Source organism: Callorhinchus milii, unplaced genomic scaffold (genome assembly GCF_018977255.1).
Source record: "Callorhinchus milii isolate IMCB2004 unplaced genomic scaffold, IMCB_Cmil_1.0 Scaffold6, whole genome shotgun sequence".
Taxonomy (NCBI): Eukaryota; Metazoa; Chordata; class Chondrichthyes; order Chimaeriformes; family Callorhinchidae; genus Callorhinchus; species Callorhinchus milii.
The window spans coordinates 1,857,806-1,876,107 of record NW_024704747.1 but is presented as its reverse complement, the minus strand read 5'-3'; positions in this window follow the sequence as shown (position 1 = coordinate 1,876,107).

Here is an 18,302-nt window from a genome sequence, read left to right as displayed (position 1 = left end):
CCCCCTGCTCTTTCTCTCCCTATCTCTCTCTCTCCCCCCCCCTCCCCGCGTCTGTGCTGGGGCTCGCTCCCCCTAACACTGGAGCTCTCTACTCTAACCCCATTCCCTGCTCTCTCTGGCTCTCTCTCCCTCCCCCTCTCTCTCTCTCTATCTCCCCATCGTGTCTGGAGATCTACAGATGTGTCCTGTCTGCCTTAAAGAGAATAGGCGCTCTGAACGCAAGTTTTGAAGGCAATTTTCCCGCGTGTAAATTGAATGTAGTTTGACTTCCGTACCTTAAAATACTGAATGCCTTTGCTGTTTTAAAGGCAGTCTGTCTCTGCACAGCAGAAGCAATTAGCCCTGTAGAGTTCTAAATGTCCGGTAAAAATCAGCGGCTATCCTTCAATGTCACGACGTTTCAAGATCCAACTTTGCAGCGTATCCTGTGAAGCGCTCTGAGACGTCTCAACGAGGTGCTAAGGCGTCGGTGCCGAACGCGAGGATTATTATCATTATCATTCTAACAAAAATTGATCGGTCGCTTGGAGCTGGCGCGGGGTAGGGAGAGAAAAGGGACGACGCGAGGTCCGAATTGGCTGCTGCATTGACACGCAGCTTGAGGGCTGTGATCTCAAAGTTCCCCCACCTACCCACCCACCCACCCCGTCTGACGTTGGGGGCTTAAACCCGCAATCTTCTGACCCAGAGGCGAGGGCCGAGATAGCCTGCCATCCCAGCTCCGCCACACTGAAGCGTGGCTCGCTCGGTGGTGGTACGCCGCGTGGGCATACAGAGAGAGAGGCTTTACCGCAGCGCGCAATTCAATTTACTCTGGAAATAATGAAAGGTTTCGCTTTGCTCGCCTCGTGATTAGATGGTGCATCAGTTCCCACCGCTGGCAGACTTGCCGGGGGCTTAAAATACCTCTTTTCTTTCGAGGGAAAACAAAAATTCCCCTCCCCTCCCCTCCCCCCCCCACCCGCTGTGAAAATATCAACGCTATTTTTCTTTCTGACGCCAACGCTTTCGCAATTACACAATTATACAATTATACACAGCCTATTTTGACAAGACGGGAGAACAACTCAAAGCACTTTGCAGAGACGGCGAAGGGGTGTGCGTGTGTGTGTGTGTGTGTGTGTGTGTGTGTGGCGGGGTGTGGGGTAGGGGTAGGGGGTGGGGGGTGCGGAGGTGTGGGAACCGAGCTGGGAGGCAGATGGGGTTGGGAAGGAGAAGGGATAATAATATAATTATAATAATAATCCTCGCATTTGATGCAGCGCCTTATCAGGTCGTCGAGATGTCTCAAAGCGCTTCACAGGATGTACTGCAAAGTGTAGTGACTGCGGGCAAAACGCGGCAGCCAATTACGCACAGCAGCGTCTCCACAAACAGAGTAAGGAAACTTGCTCGCTGCCCGGGAATCGAACCTGGGTCCTCTCGCTCGCCCTCTAACCACTATACTACGGGACTCCATATCATTCCCAGAGTGGGAGGTTTGAGGAGATTCGAGGAGAGGAAAGCACCAATGGGAATGAACGGGAGATGGTTAGATTTGAGGGAGAGGGGGGGGGTTGGAGGGTGGCGGGGTGTTGTAGGGGCAAGTGTGTGGGTGGGGGGGGTGCAAGGGAGTGGGGTGGGAGGAGTGGGGGGGGGGGGCGCAGAGAAGTGGAGGTGGTGGGGGGGGAAAGAGAAAAAAAAAATTCCATGTTTTCCTTTGTCCTTCAATCAATGCGGTGATGGGAAAAAACGTTTCACTTTAATTTGAATTTCCCTCCTAATTGCGAGCAGTATGTCTTCATGATCGCGTCGCTCCTCAATCACCCGCCTGCTCGGACATCTCCCACCACGGCAGATAGAAGGGGCCATTGGAGTTCCGCTTGCGACCATTTCTCCACCCTACCTTTCTGACGTCCCCCCCCCTCTCTCTCTCTCTCTCTCTCTCTCTCTCTCCCTCCGACTCCGCTCTCCGCTGCCTCCCCTCGACCGGCTCCAAATCGCGCCGCAGGGGTTCGAGCCATATCAAAGGCGCCATATCAAATGCGAGGATTATTCTTATTTTTATTGTTGTCGTTATTTGTATTATTATTATTTTTATCGTTACTATCATAACAAGGCGCGGTATTGAATGCGAGGATTGTCATCGCTGTAAAACTACCTTTTGATCTCAGGGCGGAAGTCAGTATGAATTTGTTCCCATTCACCCCGACTTTCGGGCTCTTTCACCGACTGTCGTCGCGTTTCTTTTTTTAACATTACATTTTAGATCAAATTAGACTCGAGGGGGTGTTTTTGTGAGAAAACAGCTCAAAATGAAATATTCATCACATACAAATGCATGTTGCTTCATCTCGGTGTGTAATACATTATTGATCATTTATTATTCCACACTCTGGTGGATTTTGTTGGGATTAACTGGCTCACTCGACGGCTGACTGGCAAATCCAATAGGTGCGTTCAATAAATCATCTCTCGCACAGAACTGCAAATTCTTTCACTTGGTGGAATGAAACGCATTTTTGTTGCGTGGAGGGTGTGCGGAGGCCTGAGGCTGAGTGTGCGAGCGTGCGAGGGCTCAGTGTGAGATAGTGCAAGGGCTGAGTGTGTGAGAGTGTGAGGCTGAGTGTGTCGCAGCGTGAGGTTGGAGTGGACGACAGTGGTAGGGGAACGGGGTTAAGAGTAGAGAGCTCCAGTGAGGGGGAGCGAGCACCGGCACAGACACGGTGGGGGGGGGGAGAGAGAGCGAGAGAGCGAGAGAGCGAGAGAGAGCAGGGACTGGGGCTGGAGTAGAGAGCCCCAGTCATAATTGTTGCTCGCGGCTAATAATAATCATCTTTGCCTTTGACACGGCGCCTTATCACGTCTTTGAGACGTCTCAAAGCGCTTCACAGAATATGCTGCAAAGCGTAGTGACTGCGTGTTGTGTGGGCGAAACGCGGCAGCCAATTCCGCGCAGCCGCGTCCCCACAGACATCGTGGATTGAGCGACCGCACCGTACATTGTGGAGGGAGGGATTTTTTTTTGTGGGCTACAGGGCAGACGCGTATTATTTAACACCTTCGCCCAATGACCTCTGCGCCATCGGAATTCCCTAAGTATTTCTCTGTGAACGGCATCGCTCACGGAAAGGTACTCGATGGGGAAGAAAGGCCTGAGTCACCCTGGTCGGGTTTCTACATTTAAACGCTGGACGAGAGAAGACCGAGAGCCATCCAGTTCGCTTTCCGCCGTCCCGGCGGTGGCTTGCACGCGTGTCACACCCCCGAACTATAACACGCTGTATCCCCGGATATTATTTCCCCAAAACAATCCATCTCATTTGCTTCGGGAAAAAAAAAATAATCAGCACTTTCTGCATCCACCGTCTCCCTGGGAGTCACTTGCCAAAGACTCCAACCCAGATACAAAATCCCATCCCAATTCCCGTGAGTCCCATTCCAATTCCATCCACTGGTCCAGGACGTGGCCACTTCCCAGACGCTAAAGGAAAATGGCCGACCTACGAGGTCGCCACTGACGTCCACTTCCTACGAGCTGCTCGCAAACAGGCGCCGACAGGGGATTAGCAGTTTAACATCTCACTCGATAGACAGCACCTCTGGCAATGCAGCGTTCTTCCCTCCCTGCAACCCCCCCCCCCCACTCCCACCCAACCCTCCACCCCCAGGACTACCCTGGAGCGTCAGCTTGGATATATCCTACGATATTGTCGAATGGCAATGAAAGAAGTACAGGACGGGTATAGTATAAGGGGTGGTCACTGCTGGTTGGTTGGGTGTCTGGGCTCTTGAATATCTTTGTTCAATTAGATTCTTTGCACGACTTCTGTCTGGCGCTTCCGACTTCCACTTCCTATTTTCCACCACCAGTTATGTTGTTGAGACGTCTCAAAGCGCTTCTCAGAATCTAACGTAAAGTGTGGTGACTGCGTATTTTTTGTGGGTGAAGGACAGCAGCCAAACATTTTCTTTGGAGGGTTTGCTGGGATCCGCCAATCGACTAACAACCGAGTGCCTACTTACCGCCGGGCAAACAGAGGTGTGCGGAGTGAGGAAACTTGGCTAAGGTTTCCCCCCGCCCGGGAATCAAACCCGGGTCCTCTCGCTTGCGAGGCGAGCGCTCTAACTACTGAGCTGCAGGACTCCTTCCCCCTCTTTCCCCCCCCCACCCCCACCACCGTCTTAGTTGCCTAACCAGCAATGTCATGCGCTTTGAGACATCCTCCCGAGGTGAAAGATGCTGTGTAAATGTTAATGGCATTGTTGTATAATTGTGCTATCAGTCTACCGCTGGGTGAAAGAAAAACTATTTCGCGATCGCAAATCTAAATTGACTGATGCCTTTCCAGGGTTGTGCTCTTGAAATCTATATTCATATTCAATAATTACAGCGCAGAAACGATGTCCTGTGATGAATTTGGGAACAATGAATCTCATTACCGTTCTTCCAGGAAAAATAAGGCGGACACCTGCTGTACCGGGGACATGTCTCATCGTCCTATTGATTCGGGGGTGACACAAACGAGGAGACATCACAATTTTGTCTATCGGGCAGGAAGATGGATGCTGACGCCTGGAGACAGAAGTACAGAGGCGCAAGAGGAGAGCAGACACCCAGCGTTGACTCCCCCATCAGGACTCTGAGCTCCAAGCCGTACACGGGGGGGAGGGAGGGGAGGGAACGACAGATAAGGAGATAAGGAGAGCTACAGCGTCGGAAGTTTTTTCGCTCAGAGAACTGTTGGGATGTCCACAAAGTCCTGTTCCGCCTGTTAAGAATTAGCAAGGAACAGGCAAAATACTGCGGAGAGAGGCTGGAAATCTGACATAAGAACAGAAGTCGCTGGGAACACTCAGCGGGTCAGGCAGCATCTATGGAGGGAGGAACATTTCAGGTCCATGACCTTACGTCAGAGGTTGACGGGTTGGGAGGGGATTGGATAGTTGCAGCAACGCAGAACAGCGCACTGAAGCATTTCACAGTTGCATCGGTGTTATAGATTAGCAGCGACTCTGGGCTGTGTGTAAAGCGAGAGGGCGATGTGTGTGTAAAAAAAAAAAAAATCACATTAAAAGATAAGGCCTGTTCGATATTAAGCCTAAAAGCAATTAGGATTTGCTGTCATTGTCATCGGATTCCTTCCATTTCTGTTCACAAGCATTCCCGCAAGTACCATCTGCACAGTCAAATCCGGTGTGACTTGATGGAACAGTTCTGAAGTGGAGAGGTTAGAGAACTCGCCTCGCGAGCTTGAGGACCCGGGTTCGATTCCCGGGCGGGTCAGGTCAGGGGCGAAACCTTAGGCAAGTTTCCTTACTCCACACACGCACACACACACGCGCGCGCCTCTGTTTACCCAGCGGGACGTAGTAACCCGGTCGTTAGTCGATTGGCGGATCGCTTTCCAGGGATAATAATCCCCTAAAAAAAAATGGTCACTCAATCCACGACTGTGTGTGGGACGCTGCTGCGCGCAATTGGTTTCGCCCACAAAATATACAGTTACTCCACTTTACGGTACATCCCATGAAGCGCTTTGAGACGTCTCGACGGCTTGATGAGGCGCTATATCGAATGCAAGGATTATTATTATTATTATTATTATTATTATTAAAGGCGACCAAAAAGATGACGGTGAAGGAGATGTGTCTCGAGGTGGGCCTTGAAGGAGTGAACGAGCAAGTGACGGAGGGAGAGAGGGAGTTACAGAGCAATTTTGCTCTGATCTGATCAGATGCAGATCATGTTCCTGCCAAAGCTACATTAATTATAACACAGATATCTTTCACTGCCCTCAGGGGAATGTCACTGTCCTGTGCTCCCAGTCTCTGCCGTTCTCCAACTCCCCAAAAAAATGATTATAACCCTCACGTTCAATGCATCACCTTCCACGTCGAGAGGACATCTCAAAGCCTTTCGCAGGTTTGTTTCACTGCGGGAGGCATCCCGCTTACCCAATTCCGGAGAGTACCAGGCGCGGGTTGGCAAGAGCCGAGGCTTGGGGGGAGATTAGAATGTGTGTTGGGGGGTAACTGCTGGAGTCTAAGACCGCAATAGCTTGCCGTTAATATCGCTCTCCGGCCAGCGTTCCCGCTGCTTGTCCCCGCGTGAGAGAGTGTGAGAGAGAGAGAGAGAGAGAGAGAGAGAAAAGGGAGGAAAATAATCTACTTTCTAATTAACTCAATTTACATATTGCGTCGTGAGCATTTCTCATCAATCTGATCGCTCACACCCACACCCCCACACACACCCCCCCCCCCCACCCCCGCCCCCGGAGCCCGCTGACAATTCTCCCCACCCGGGAATCGGAAATCTAGGTTTCGCGGAGTTTCGGGGGAAAAAAAAAATTCAATTCACGTAAATTTCATAATCTATGCCTCCGATGGATTTGCATAATTCATTAACACGCAACCAACCACTGGCTCAAACGATGCCGTTCGGAAGGATTGTCGTGGGAGTGTGATAATTAATAATTATAATAATAATATTAATAATGCGGTTGTTAGTCGATTGGCAGATCGCTTTCTAGGGCTAATAATCCCTTCCAATAAATAAATAAGTGATAATAAATATTAATTTGGGCACTCAATCTACGGCGGTTTGTGGGGGACGCTGCTGTCCACGTTTCGCCCACAAAATACACAGTCACTACACTTTACAGGGTATCCTGTGAAGCGCTTTGAGACGTCTCAGCCACGTGATAAGGCGCTGTATCAAATGCAAGGATTATCATTATGATGATTATTTTAATCATTCCTGGCACTTGTTACGCCTTATCACATCACCAACACGTCTCACAGTGCTTCAAAGGATTTTACTGCGAAGTGCAGTGACTGTGTGTTTTGCTGGCAGACCGTTTGCGCGCAGCGACGTCCCATCAACAACCATAAAGCGATCGACCAATTTTATTTCGTGGGATTGAGAGAGAAACTGCCCTCTCTTGTCCAATCGTGCTACGGGATCTTTAACGTCCACCTGAACAGCACTGACCGGTCTCAACGGTTTAACACCTCCTCCGCAAACCCCAGATTCGCCTACAAAATGCACAGTCACTCCACTTGACAGTCTATCCTGCGAAGCGCTTTGAGACGTCGCGACGGCGTGATAAGAAGACTTATTTAACATGGGCAGACCGAGAGAGAGAGAGAGAGAGAGACAGAGAGAGAGAGAGTTTAACAGCGTAGCCACAGTCACCGGTGATACCATGAACACCGTTCACTGACAGAAATTGCTTATGAAGGCGTAATGGGAGGCGGAGGTGGAAATAACAGATGGTTGAAGGCTCTCTGACTGATTCGGGGCGAAAAGGGTTGTATTTCACGCGATAATATTTCAGCGGATTCATTACATGCGAAAGGTGAAAGCCGGGACCTCTCTGTCTCGTCTGCGCAGAAGGACCTCGTGTCACTTACTGGGAATTGTCGTGAGCAGCTTCTGGGAACTGACGCGGACGGGCACGGCCGCGAGTCTTATTGGCTCGTGAGCTCTCCGCAATTGGTCTCTGTTTTATTTTCGCTGCCGAATCCGGGTCGGACAAAGGTAAAGCGAGGACTTTGTACAGTCTGTCTCCCCATATACGCACACAGACACACACACACACATATACACACACACTCACACACACACACACACTCACACCTCACCCTGACCTCCCATCACCACCTCACCCCCACACCCCCCCCCCCCCACCACCACCGACACCCCAAATTCCACCCAGTCTTAGCCATTCCGAGCGATCGAACAGCACAACGTATTTGTTGATCGGCTGCCGCGTTAAGCCCGGCTCTGATGGCTTTCCATCAGTAATAACCCCTTCAAAATAATAATAATAATAATGCGGTCCCTCAACCCACGAGCGTTTGTGGGGACGCTGCTGTGCGCAATTGGCTGCTGCGTTTCGCCCACAAACTACACAGTCAGTTCAGTATATATTGTGTAAGTTGCTTCGAGGCGTCTCGAGGACGTGATAAGGCGTTGGGTCGAAAGCAAGGATTAGTATTATTTATCAGATGGGCCGAAGGGACTTCTTCAACCAGACCACGCTTGGATCGTTGGGATTTATGATTGAAACATCATCACCTTCTTAAAGAGGGTCAAAGTCTCTCGATACTCAATATTGCCCGGCTCTCTGCATTAATATCCTCCGTCTTAATTTCCCACAGCTATTGATCGCTGCTATTTCTGGGTTGTGTTGTGTTGGGTCTTATTGACAACTGACGCCAATTTGGTTGCTTTTTTCTTTTCCCGATCCCGAGCGTGGGCGCCCGGGGATTGCGAGGAGAACCGGGGTTAAGATCTTATAAGGTGTCAGACCGGGGGGAGATAATGACCAACTTTTCCAGCCCCCTATTGGTGCAATTTAGGAACCGCATCAGTCCTTGTTCGTCCACAAAACACTCAGTCACTACACTTTATGCAGTGAAATCCTGTCAAGCGCTTCGAGACGTCTGAGGACTGGGATAAGGCTCTTTCCCTCACCGGGAAACAAACATTCCCGACTTCCTGTTATATTATTTTCATGCATTTTCGCCCCAAAAAACACACAGTCGCTTTACAGCATATTCTGTGAATTGTTTTGAGACATCTCTTATCCGTGATAATCAGCTATATCAAATGCAAGGATTATTATTATTATTATTATTATTTATTATCACAGCAGCAGGACAGAGTGGAGACAGGACAAACGTGGAGTCCCTGTAGCTCAGTGGTTAGACCGCTCGCCTCGCAAGCGAGAGGGACCCGGGTGTGATTCCCGGGCGGGTGGGAACCTGAGGCAAGTTTCCTTACTCCACGCGCCTCTTACTCCCGGCAGGCAGAGAGGAACCTGACTGTCCACAACAACAACTTATGCAGCACCGTTCACGCAGGGCTGAGTCTCAGAGCGCTTGTCAGGCAATTGTCGGGTTTACTTTCCGGGAGTAATACACGACTGTTTGTGGGACGCTGCTGCGAGCAATTGGCCGCTGCGTTTCGCCCGCAAAATGCGCAGTCAATCCACTTAGCAATGCATTCGGAGAAGCGCTTTGAGACATCTCGATGACAAGGCACTATATCAAACACACAAGGATGATTATTATTATTATTATTATTAATACAAAAACTGCTGAGCACTAGATGAGCATTCTACAGTTCCGGATAGAGTTGAAACCTCCTCACTTTCTCGTTGTTAAATTATTATGGCTTTTATGAACAGCGCTTTGGAAAATTGCCTATTTCACATTTGAATGATCCGACAGAGGCTGTCGGTCGGTAACCGCTTCTGTTTATTTTTATTAAAAAAACACACACGAAAAATAAATACCGCTGACTGGACAAACAAAAATCATCAAAAGCTAAACATTTGTTTCTCAAAGGGCTTTGAAATCAGCGCGATCAATTCCCTTCCCGGCCGGGGCAAAAACCTGAGGCAAGTTTCTTTCCTCACTCCACACGTCTCCGTTTGCCCGGCAGTACGTAGGAACCCGGCCGTTAGTCGATTGGCGGATCGATTTCCGGGGTTAATACTCCCTTCGAAAATAAAACACAATAAAAAAATGATTCACTCACTCAATCCACGGCTGTCTGCGGGGACGCTGCGGTGCGCGATTGGCTGCCGCGTTTGGCCCACAAAATATGCAGTCAATTCGCTTTACAGTCTATTCCGTGAAGCGCTTTGCGACGTCTTCACGGCGTGATAAGGCGCTGTATCAAATGCAATGATTATTGTTCATTTTATTCGAGGTAACTAGAACCCACGGTACTATTTGAAAAGAGAAGGGAGTTTTTCCCTCTCTCCCCCCCCACCCCCTCTCTCTCTCTCTCTCTCTCTCTCGATGTTCTGGCCGACAATCCCCCAGATAAAATCAGCGGCTCGCTCTGTGGTTATTTCTGAGACGTTGCCAGGTACAAATTGGCTCCTGCAATCACCCACAAATTGCACAGTAAAATCCTGTGAAGTGCTTTGATGGAGAGGGTTCAGTAAGATACGTGGAGAGCCCAGGAAATTATAGCCTGAAAGAAGGGTAAGTCTCATTAGTAGCTTTAGTGTAATGAGATGACACCGTTCGTTTCTTCGACTGAATTGAAATGAAAAGCCTCTCTGCTTCGTTCCGAGACAGTTTCAGTCAAACACAAAAAAAAAACACTGGGGGGTAGAATTGATTTGCATCGCCTGCCGCTGAGCTGGTGTCACTGACACGGGGAGAGGAGGGTCCGGGTGACACCGGGCTCACACGCGATAGCACTCGGCAAAGGCACTTTAGGGGCATCGTCTGTCGAGGGCTTCCAGGGCAGAGCCCACCCTGGGCATCGCCCCTGCCAACCGGGGAGGTGTGCGTGCGTGTGTGTGCGCGTGTGTGTGTGTATGCACATCTCTGTCGATGGGCATGTGTGTCTGCGAGACAGTGTATGTGTGTTTGTGTCTGTGACTGTGTCTGTCTGTGTGGCGACCACGCATGTGTGCGAGGGAGAGGTTGTTTATGTGTGGGTGTGCCTTGTGTGTGTGTGCGCCACTTGTATGTGTGTGTGTGTGTGTGTGTGTGGGTGGGTGTGTCAGAGAGGCTGTGTGTGTATGCCTGTGTGTCCGTGTTCGTGCCTGTGCGTGTGTGATAACATGACTGACAGTAGTTTCGCTGTGGGCAGAAAGTTGCTGATGGTAACCCACTCTCCCTTATTACATTCATCCCGAAAATCAATTTAAAAAAAATTTCCAATTTTTTTTTTCTGTTGGATGCAATCGCTGAACGCCTTTCACACCTCATTAGTTACAGCTTCGCAAAGCTTGTGTATGCTTCTCCCCCCCCCCAACACCCACCCCCCCCCCTCCCAACGCCTCGCACAAACTCTCTTCGAAACGCACGAAACTTTTAGCAATCGTAATAACAATAACAATCCTCGCATTTGACACAGCGCCTCATCACGTCTTCGAGACGTCTCAAAGCGCTTCGCAGGATATACGCGCGCGTGTGTGTGTGTGTGTGTGGAGTAAGGAAAATTGCCCAAGGTTTCGCCCTGACCTGATCCGCCCGGGAATTGAACCCGGGTCCTCTCGAGGGCTCTGACCACTGAGCTACAGGATTCTGCATGAACAACAACCAATATCTACAGAGCAAAGCCCGTTGCTTGGCGTGTTGTCACTACCGGCGACGCGGACCAGACAGGCTTTGTGCTGTCGCTCTCTCTCTCTCTCTCTAAGACATACGGACAGACCACGCATAGCGTTTCACTTGCTGAAGGGGTTGTCAGCATCTTGTGTTATTTCGGGGCCGACTCTGTCCCTATATCGTTGCCCCGGGGTTGAGAGTCTGCCTCTCTCTCTCTCTCTCTCTCTCTCTTTTGCTATCTCGTGCCTCCACACTCTCTCTGTGTGTCTCTGTGTGTGTGTCTCTCTCTCTCTGTGTGTGTGTGTGTCTCTCTCTCTCTCTGCTTGTGTGTCAGGCTCTCCAATCTACGCGGTTCCTTAAAGTCCTCACGCAGTTCCTCAACGAGCAAACGTCCAAAGGCAGTGGACAGTTAAGCGCTCTGAGCCCCACAATTTGGGGGGGGGGGGGTGTGGGGTGGGGGCTGTATAAATTCACGTCGCCGTTGTTGTCGTGCATGACAGAGCAAGCCTGGGATTTTGCACGGCATTGCATTCTCTTATGTTTTGTCGTTTGTGGAAAAAAAAAGTTAATTAGGGGTGGGGGCGCGCGGGGGGGGGGGGGGGGGGGGGGGAATCAGCGCTGGCACCGTGCGAATGAGCACGGGCGCCATGAATGCGTTCCCGCTAATTGTGAGGAGTTTGCGCGGTTAATTAGCCGAACGACACGGGCAATCAGTTACACACACACACACACACACACACACACATCCACACGCACAGTCACTCACTCACTGGGTGAACGGCGTTTAGCTCAGACTTCATTTAACTCAAATGCAGATTAATTGGTCGCAGCTGTTAGCTTCAATAAATACGGCCACCGTGGCCGTGGGAATCTTCTGCGTGCCTCACCCACCCCCCCCGGGACGCCTTCGCACGCCGAACTTAAAAGGAACTCCAACCCACCCCCTCTTGGATCCGCTTTACAGCGTGTCCCGTGGAACGCTTCGAGACGTCTCGACCACGTGACGAGGCGCTGGGATCGAACGTTATTATCGTCAGGATTACTTATTCGTTTATCTTCCGAAATGGTTCACGTCAACTAACTGGCCCGGGGAGCGTGGAAAAATTCCCTGGACCCGAATGAACGGCTTTTACCGCTCTATCTGCCATCTCCGGTAATATTCCCTTTTTTTTAAACCCCCCCCCCAACCGATAAACCAAACAGTACGACGACTTGCATTTCGCGCGGCGCCTATCCTGTCGGGAGGACGTCCCAAAGCGCTTCACAGGATGTTTGAAGCGAAGTGTAAGTGACTGTGTGTGTTTTGCAGGTGAACTCGGCAGCCGATGTCCCACAAACAGCCACAAAGGGAGGGGAGGATCATCCGTGAGCTGGGACGCAGGGAAACTCCCTCCTCTTTTCCATCAGCGCCCTTCTGATCTTTTAACGTCCGCTCGGGACAGGCCGGACAGGCGGGCTGATCGGTTCTTAACGTCCCGCCAGGAGAGCGAGGACCGAAAACGCGGGTGTGCGATTTCAAAGCTTTACAAGAGGGCTACTCGGAAACGGACACAGTGGCGCGAGACGAATCCATACCTCTGCAAAGCTCAATCGGCCAACGCTAATCGCGATAAGGCACCCGGAGAGTTGTTCGGGGTGAGAACAATGCTCAACAATTGCACTGATTGCGAGGGGCGGTGGGGGGGTGAGGGGGTGATGGGGTGATGGGGTGGGGGGGGGGGGGGAGGTATGCTGCGTTGTCGGAGGCGGCATAGGAAGCCTGACAAAGATTTACGCAGAATGTACAGCAGGGAGACAGGCCATTCAGCCCATCAGGCCATATACTCACGAGATCTCCATCCACTCCTCTCTGCCTCCCTCCCCTCCTCCCTCCCTCCCCTCCTCCCTCTTCTACTCCCCTCTCCCTCCTGCGAAGGTCTGGCTTTCTCTTGAAAGTATTATGCACCATCTGCTACATCTTACACTTGTTTCCCCTGGTTACAGACTCCCTCACCAGTGGGAAAGAGCCTCTTTTATGTTAAGCTTATCGAACCATTTTATTCACTTGGCTTATTTCACACCCCCCCAACCCCCTCCCCCATCACCACCACCACCCCTGAAATACTTCAGGCGGTGTTTATTTCAACAGAAGGAGAGAGTTCAGTCCTCACGAGCGCGTTGCTCGAAAGGTTTAATGGCGAGGTAGGATATTGCCGCGATGTTGTATTCAATCCAGAGCAGTGTAAGAGCTTTGACGAGAGGTTTAATATTTAATGACTGCTGCAATCATACTGGTGAATAATTCAACATGGACACAGCATTTGACACAGGCTTTCTTGTCGCTCATCTGCTGTTTGAGAGAATTCCCTCCACCCCCACCCACCATCACCACCCCCCCCCCCCACCCCACCCTAACCTTTCTGAGAGATCTTTCTAAGAGAGAGAGAGAGAGAGAGATAGTGGCGGAAACTGTTCTCGGGTCACATATTACAATAAACATCAGCAAAAGTCACCCCGAGGGCTGGAATCCCACCCAGCGAGACGACTTCCTCTTTAAAATTTGAAGTGAGCGCAGAATTGTATTGGAAAAGGTTTTTTGTGCGGCAGTCAGCCTGGCTCAGCGAGTAACGATCTCTCCTCAGAGGCAGCCAAGCTGTTCCAGTCGTTCAGGCGGAGTCCTGTAGGGTAGTGGGTTAGAGAGCTCACCTCGCAAGCGAGAGGACCCGGGTTCAATTCCTGTGGCGGGGGTGAAATCTCAGGCAAGTTCCCTTACTCCACACGCACGCGCACGCCTCTGTTTACCTAGGCGGTTCTCAGACGATTGGGGGATCCCTTTTCCGTCCATAATAATCCCTTAAAAAAAATAACGCTCAACCCGCGACTGCTCGCGGGGACGCTGCTGGGCGTAATCGGCTGCCGCTTTTCGCTCTCACGAGAAAAAAAAAAAACCCCACACGGTCGCTGCACCTCGCAATATATTCCGTGAAGCGCTTTGAAGCGTCTCAACGGACGCAGCAGCCTTTTTTGCAAAAGGGATTAAGGGATGTGGGGAGATAAGGCGGGGTCAGGTTATTTAGCTGGAGTTAGATTAGAAGATCAGCCATGATTGAATGGCGGGGCAGGCTCGAAGGGCTGAATGGCCTCCTCCTGCTCCTGCATGTTATGTTATGCCATCAGCAGCGAGTGCCCTGGACTACTGCGGCCCTTCCTGGCTCAGGAACCGGACTGGAGAGACCGTCAACAGAGGGTGGAGGAGATTCCGACATTGCATTGTCCACATGTCTCCTCAACCTCAAGGAAACCCCGTTTGCCTTCACCCCCCACCCACCACCACCACCACCACCCAGGGAGATCAGTCCACCCGCTGCATGGTCTCTGTCACAGCAAAATAAACATTCCTGACTCGATCCTTTTATACTATAGCAACAGGACAAAGTGCTCCAGTGGGAATGCAACCACAGAGCAAATGGGCTGGAAAAGTAAGAGAATAATGCATGAGTTGTAAAGAGCTCCTACACTGATAGCGAGAGAGAGGGAATGGAGCTCTCAGTGAGCTGTGAACAGGGAGAGAGCCACAATCATGATAGCACAATAACGCAGAGAGAAACTATTTCCTCTGGTGGGTGGTGGGGGGGGGAATCCAGAACAAGGAGGGGCATCATCGTAAAATTAGAGCCAGGCCGTTTAGGGGTGAAATTAAGAGGCAGTTTTTCACCCAAAGGCCGGTGGGAATCTGGGACTCGCTCTCCCTCTCCAAAAAAAGGCTGTGGGTTATGCCTGGATCCATTCACCTTGTCCAGACTGAGGTGGAGAGATGTTTGTGGGGTAGAGGGGAATCAAGGGACATGGGGCAAAGGATGGGCAATTGGAGTCGAAGGTACAGATCAGTTGTGATCTGATAAAATGGCGGAACAGACTCGAGGCTACTCTCTGGGAGAGACATATCATTGAATCATATTATTATGGAGCAGCGGAGTTGAGGATGGGATAGGAAGCCGGGGGGGGGGTAACCAGGCTCTATACCAAATGCAAGTTTTACTGCTACTATTATTATTATTTATTATTCATTATATCACGGGATCTTTAACAACGCGCCTGAGGCAGGGCACGGACGGGGGGGGGGCTCGAGTTAAACGGCCCACCCGGAAAGTCGGACGCTGGGGAAAGGAGAGAGAGGAATGAGAGGAGATTATTATTATTATTATAGATTTCGTTAAAAGGTGAGAGAGAGAGAGAGAGCTTCTCCACTGGGGGAGGGAAAGAGACAGAAGCTTAACAGTCGAGCACTAATTTAAAAGGCTGCTGCGTCCTGGCCTGTTTAATAGCTGGCTTCCAAAGTCGAGGCAAAATTCAAGGATTTTTCTAAACTCCGCGCTAAAATAATGAGCTTTTAGCCTGAAACCCAAAGGCTTTAGGTCGGCCAGTCTCCGCAGAATTAAGTGAAGCTTTCAATTCAGGAACGTCTGGGTAGATAATCCTCGCATTTGATACGGCGCCTCGTCACGTCTTCGAGACGTCTCAAAGCGCTTCACGGGATAAACTGCAGAGTGCGGTGACTGTGTATTTTCTGGGCGAAGCGCGGCAGCCGATTGCGCACAGCAGCGCTCCCCCCGCAAACAGCCGTGGATTGAGTGACCAAATTATTATTATGTTTTTTGAGGGATCATTACCCCCGGAAAGTGATCCGCCGAACGACTAACAACCGGGTTCCTACTGACTGCCGGGTAAACAGGCGCGCGTGTGTGTGTGTGTGTGTGCGTGTGCGTGTGCGGAGTAAGGAAACTTGCCTAACGTTTTCGCCCCCTGACCCGGGAGTCGAACCCGGGTCCTCTCGCTTGCGAGGCGAGCAGCCCTAACCACTACACCCCAGGACTCCAAACATCTCAGCCGAAGGACGGCCGGCCGGACCGAGAGATGGAGAGAGGGGTGGAGGGAAGGAGGGAGGGACGGAGGAGGGTGGCTGAAAGCTCGGTGGTTCCGGATAGCCCGAGAGACCTCGCTCCAGTTGATGGGAGAGAACGAGAGTCGTCGAGGTAACTGGCTCTGCCTTGCGGATCTTAAAAGGATTACTCCGGTAACCTGGCTCGGGTTATTATCCCGCTCCGTGGTCTGGTTGCCATGGCAATCTCACGCCTCAGCCCTTTGACGGAGAAAGACCATCAAGGGATGTGGTCTAATTTGCAGTCTGGGTTAACTGCAACATGTTACATGGGTTAACCGCGTGTAACAGGAGCCACAAAGGGGCAGCTGAGCGATCAGAAGGCGCTCGGGGGATCCTGCTCACGAGTCGATTGGCACACGGTTAGCACACGGTTAGCACACGGAAAGGTGTGGGTCAAGCTGGAGACCAGGATGGGGTTATAGGGAGCGAGCGACGAGACCGACTTGCTCCATCTTGTGTCCCCGGTGTGTGCGTGTGCGTGTGTGTGTGCGCGTGTGCGTGTATGGTGGTGGTGGTGGGAGTGGGGGGAGAGGTGGGGAGGAAACAAAGAGAGGGAAGAAAGAGAATGGGTGGTGGGGGTGAGGGGGGGGGGGGGAAGGGGAATTGAAAGCTTCGGAAAATACAGCAGAGCCTGAACAAAATACTGGTGGGACTAAAAAAAAAGGAACAGAGCAAAACAAACAGCGAGTGCGGTAATAGTCACAGGATAAGAGCTTCAGGCGGCGTCTAATGAGCGGTTTAGAATAACACTGCATGGCTTAGACTTACTTTGTTTTCTCTAAAGTTAACAGGAACTTCTTCACTCACACACACGCACACGCACACACACACACGCACACACATGTGTGTGTATATAGGGAAGCTGGAGGAGGTTTCATTCATCGGCTTTTGGAGAAACTGTTGCGGTTATTCAGTCTCTCTCTCTCACTCTCTCTCTCTCTCTCTCGTGACAATACTTCAAAGCGCTTCACAGAATATACTGTGAAGTGTAGTGACTGTGCACTTGGTGGGCAATACACGGCAGCCGATTGCGCACAGCGGTGCCCCGCAAACAGTCGCGGATTGAGCGACCAAATTATTATTGTTTTTTTAAAAAGTTTGGAAGGGATTATTATCCCCCGGAAAGCGATCCGCCAATCGACTAACAATTTGTGTGTGTGTGTGTGCGTGTGCGTGTGCGGGGAGTAAGGAAACTTGCCTGCGGTTGCGCCCTGACCTGACCCGCCCGGGAATCGAACCCGGGGTCCACTCGCTTGCGAGGCGAGAGCTCTAACCACCGCGCTACGGGACTGCACAAATTATTTTCAATTAGCAAAGTGAAAGCAAATCGTACTTGGTTTGACTGGTTAATTAAACAGGGGCGGGCGGCGGGGGCGGTGTGTGGTGGGGGGTGGGGGGGGGGGTGGAGAAGAGGAGGTTCGCTTAAGAGTGAGGTTGGAAGGTCAATTAGGATTAGCTCGTGAGCTACATTCATCCTCATTAACAGAGCGACAGTTCGCGAATGATTTCCTTTCTGCAGCTCGAATTAACTACGCCAAAAAATGCCGCCGTTCCTATTTGCGCTGAGCACCTTTGCGGGGATTCGTTCCGCTCCTTTCGTCAACGGCTTCGGGGGGGTTGAAACCCGCATCCCGCGATTCATTCCCGCGGTCGGTTGAAACCCGCGGACGGCCGTGCGTTGGTCAGACCGTTCGCCTCCCAAGTGGGTCACCTGAGAGCTCCGAAGTCTACTGCTCTCACCCTCTGCCTCGCGAAACTAGGGTCTTCCCGCCCGGCTCAGGTTCAGGTCAGCGATGGGCGCAGGTTTCCGATCGCTTTCGCTGTCGCCTCTCAACGTTTCAAATCTACCGGCGACCAAGTCTCGCTTCTTCCGGATGTCGCAAACGAGGAAATCTCGTCGCCAATGCGCTCGCTTTCCTCTTATCGGTGGTTTACATCGAATCGTGGAACTCTCTGCTCTGACCCCATTCCCCCTTTGCGCCCCTCTCAGTAAAATATAGCGCCTTATCACGTCATTGAGACGTCTCAAGAGTGCTTCGCTGGAAGCTTTGTCCTGTCCACAATGGAGGACTCTTTGCCTCAATCGGAGTCTCCAACAGATTAAAAATTACATTCTATTGTCACTGAAATCATTACTGTCTTTATTCCCCCCCCCCCACCACCGCCCCCACCACCACCGCCCCCCACCACCACCCCCCACCACCAACCCCCCCACCACCACCCCCAAACACAACACACACGCAACACACACGGTTTACGGAATCTGATCACAGAAATAACATTTTAATAACCTTGTTTTGTTACCACAACACAAAGA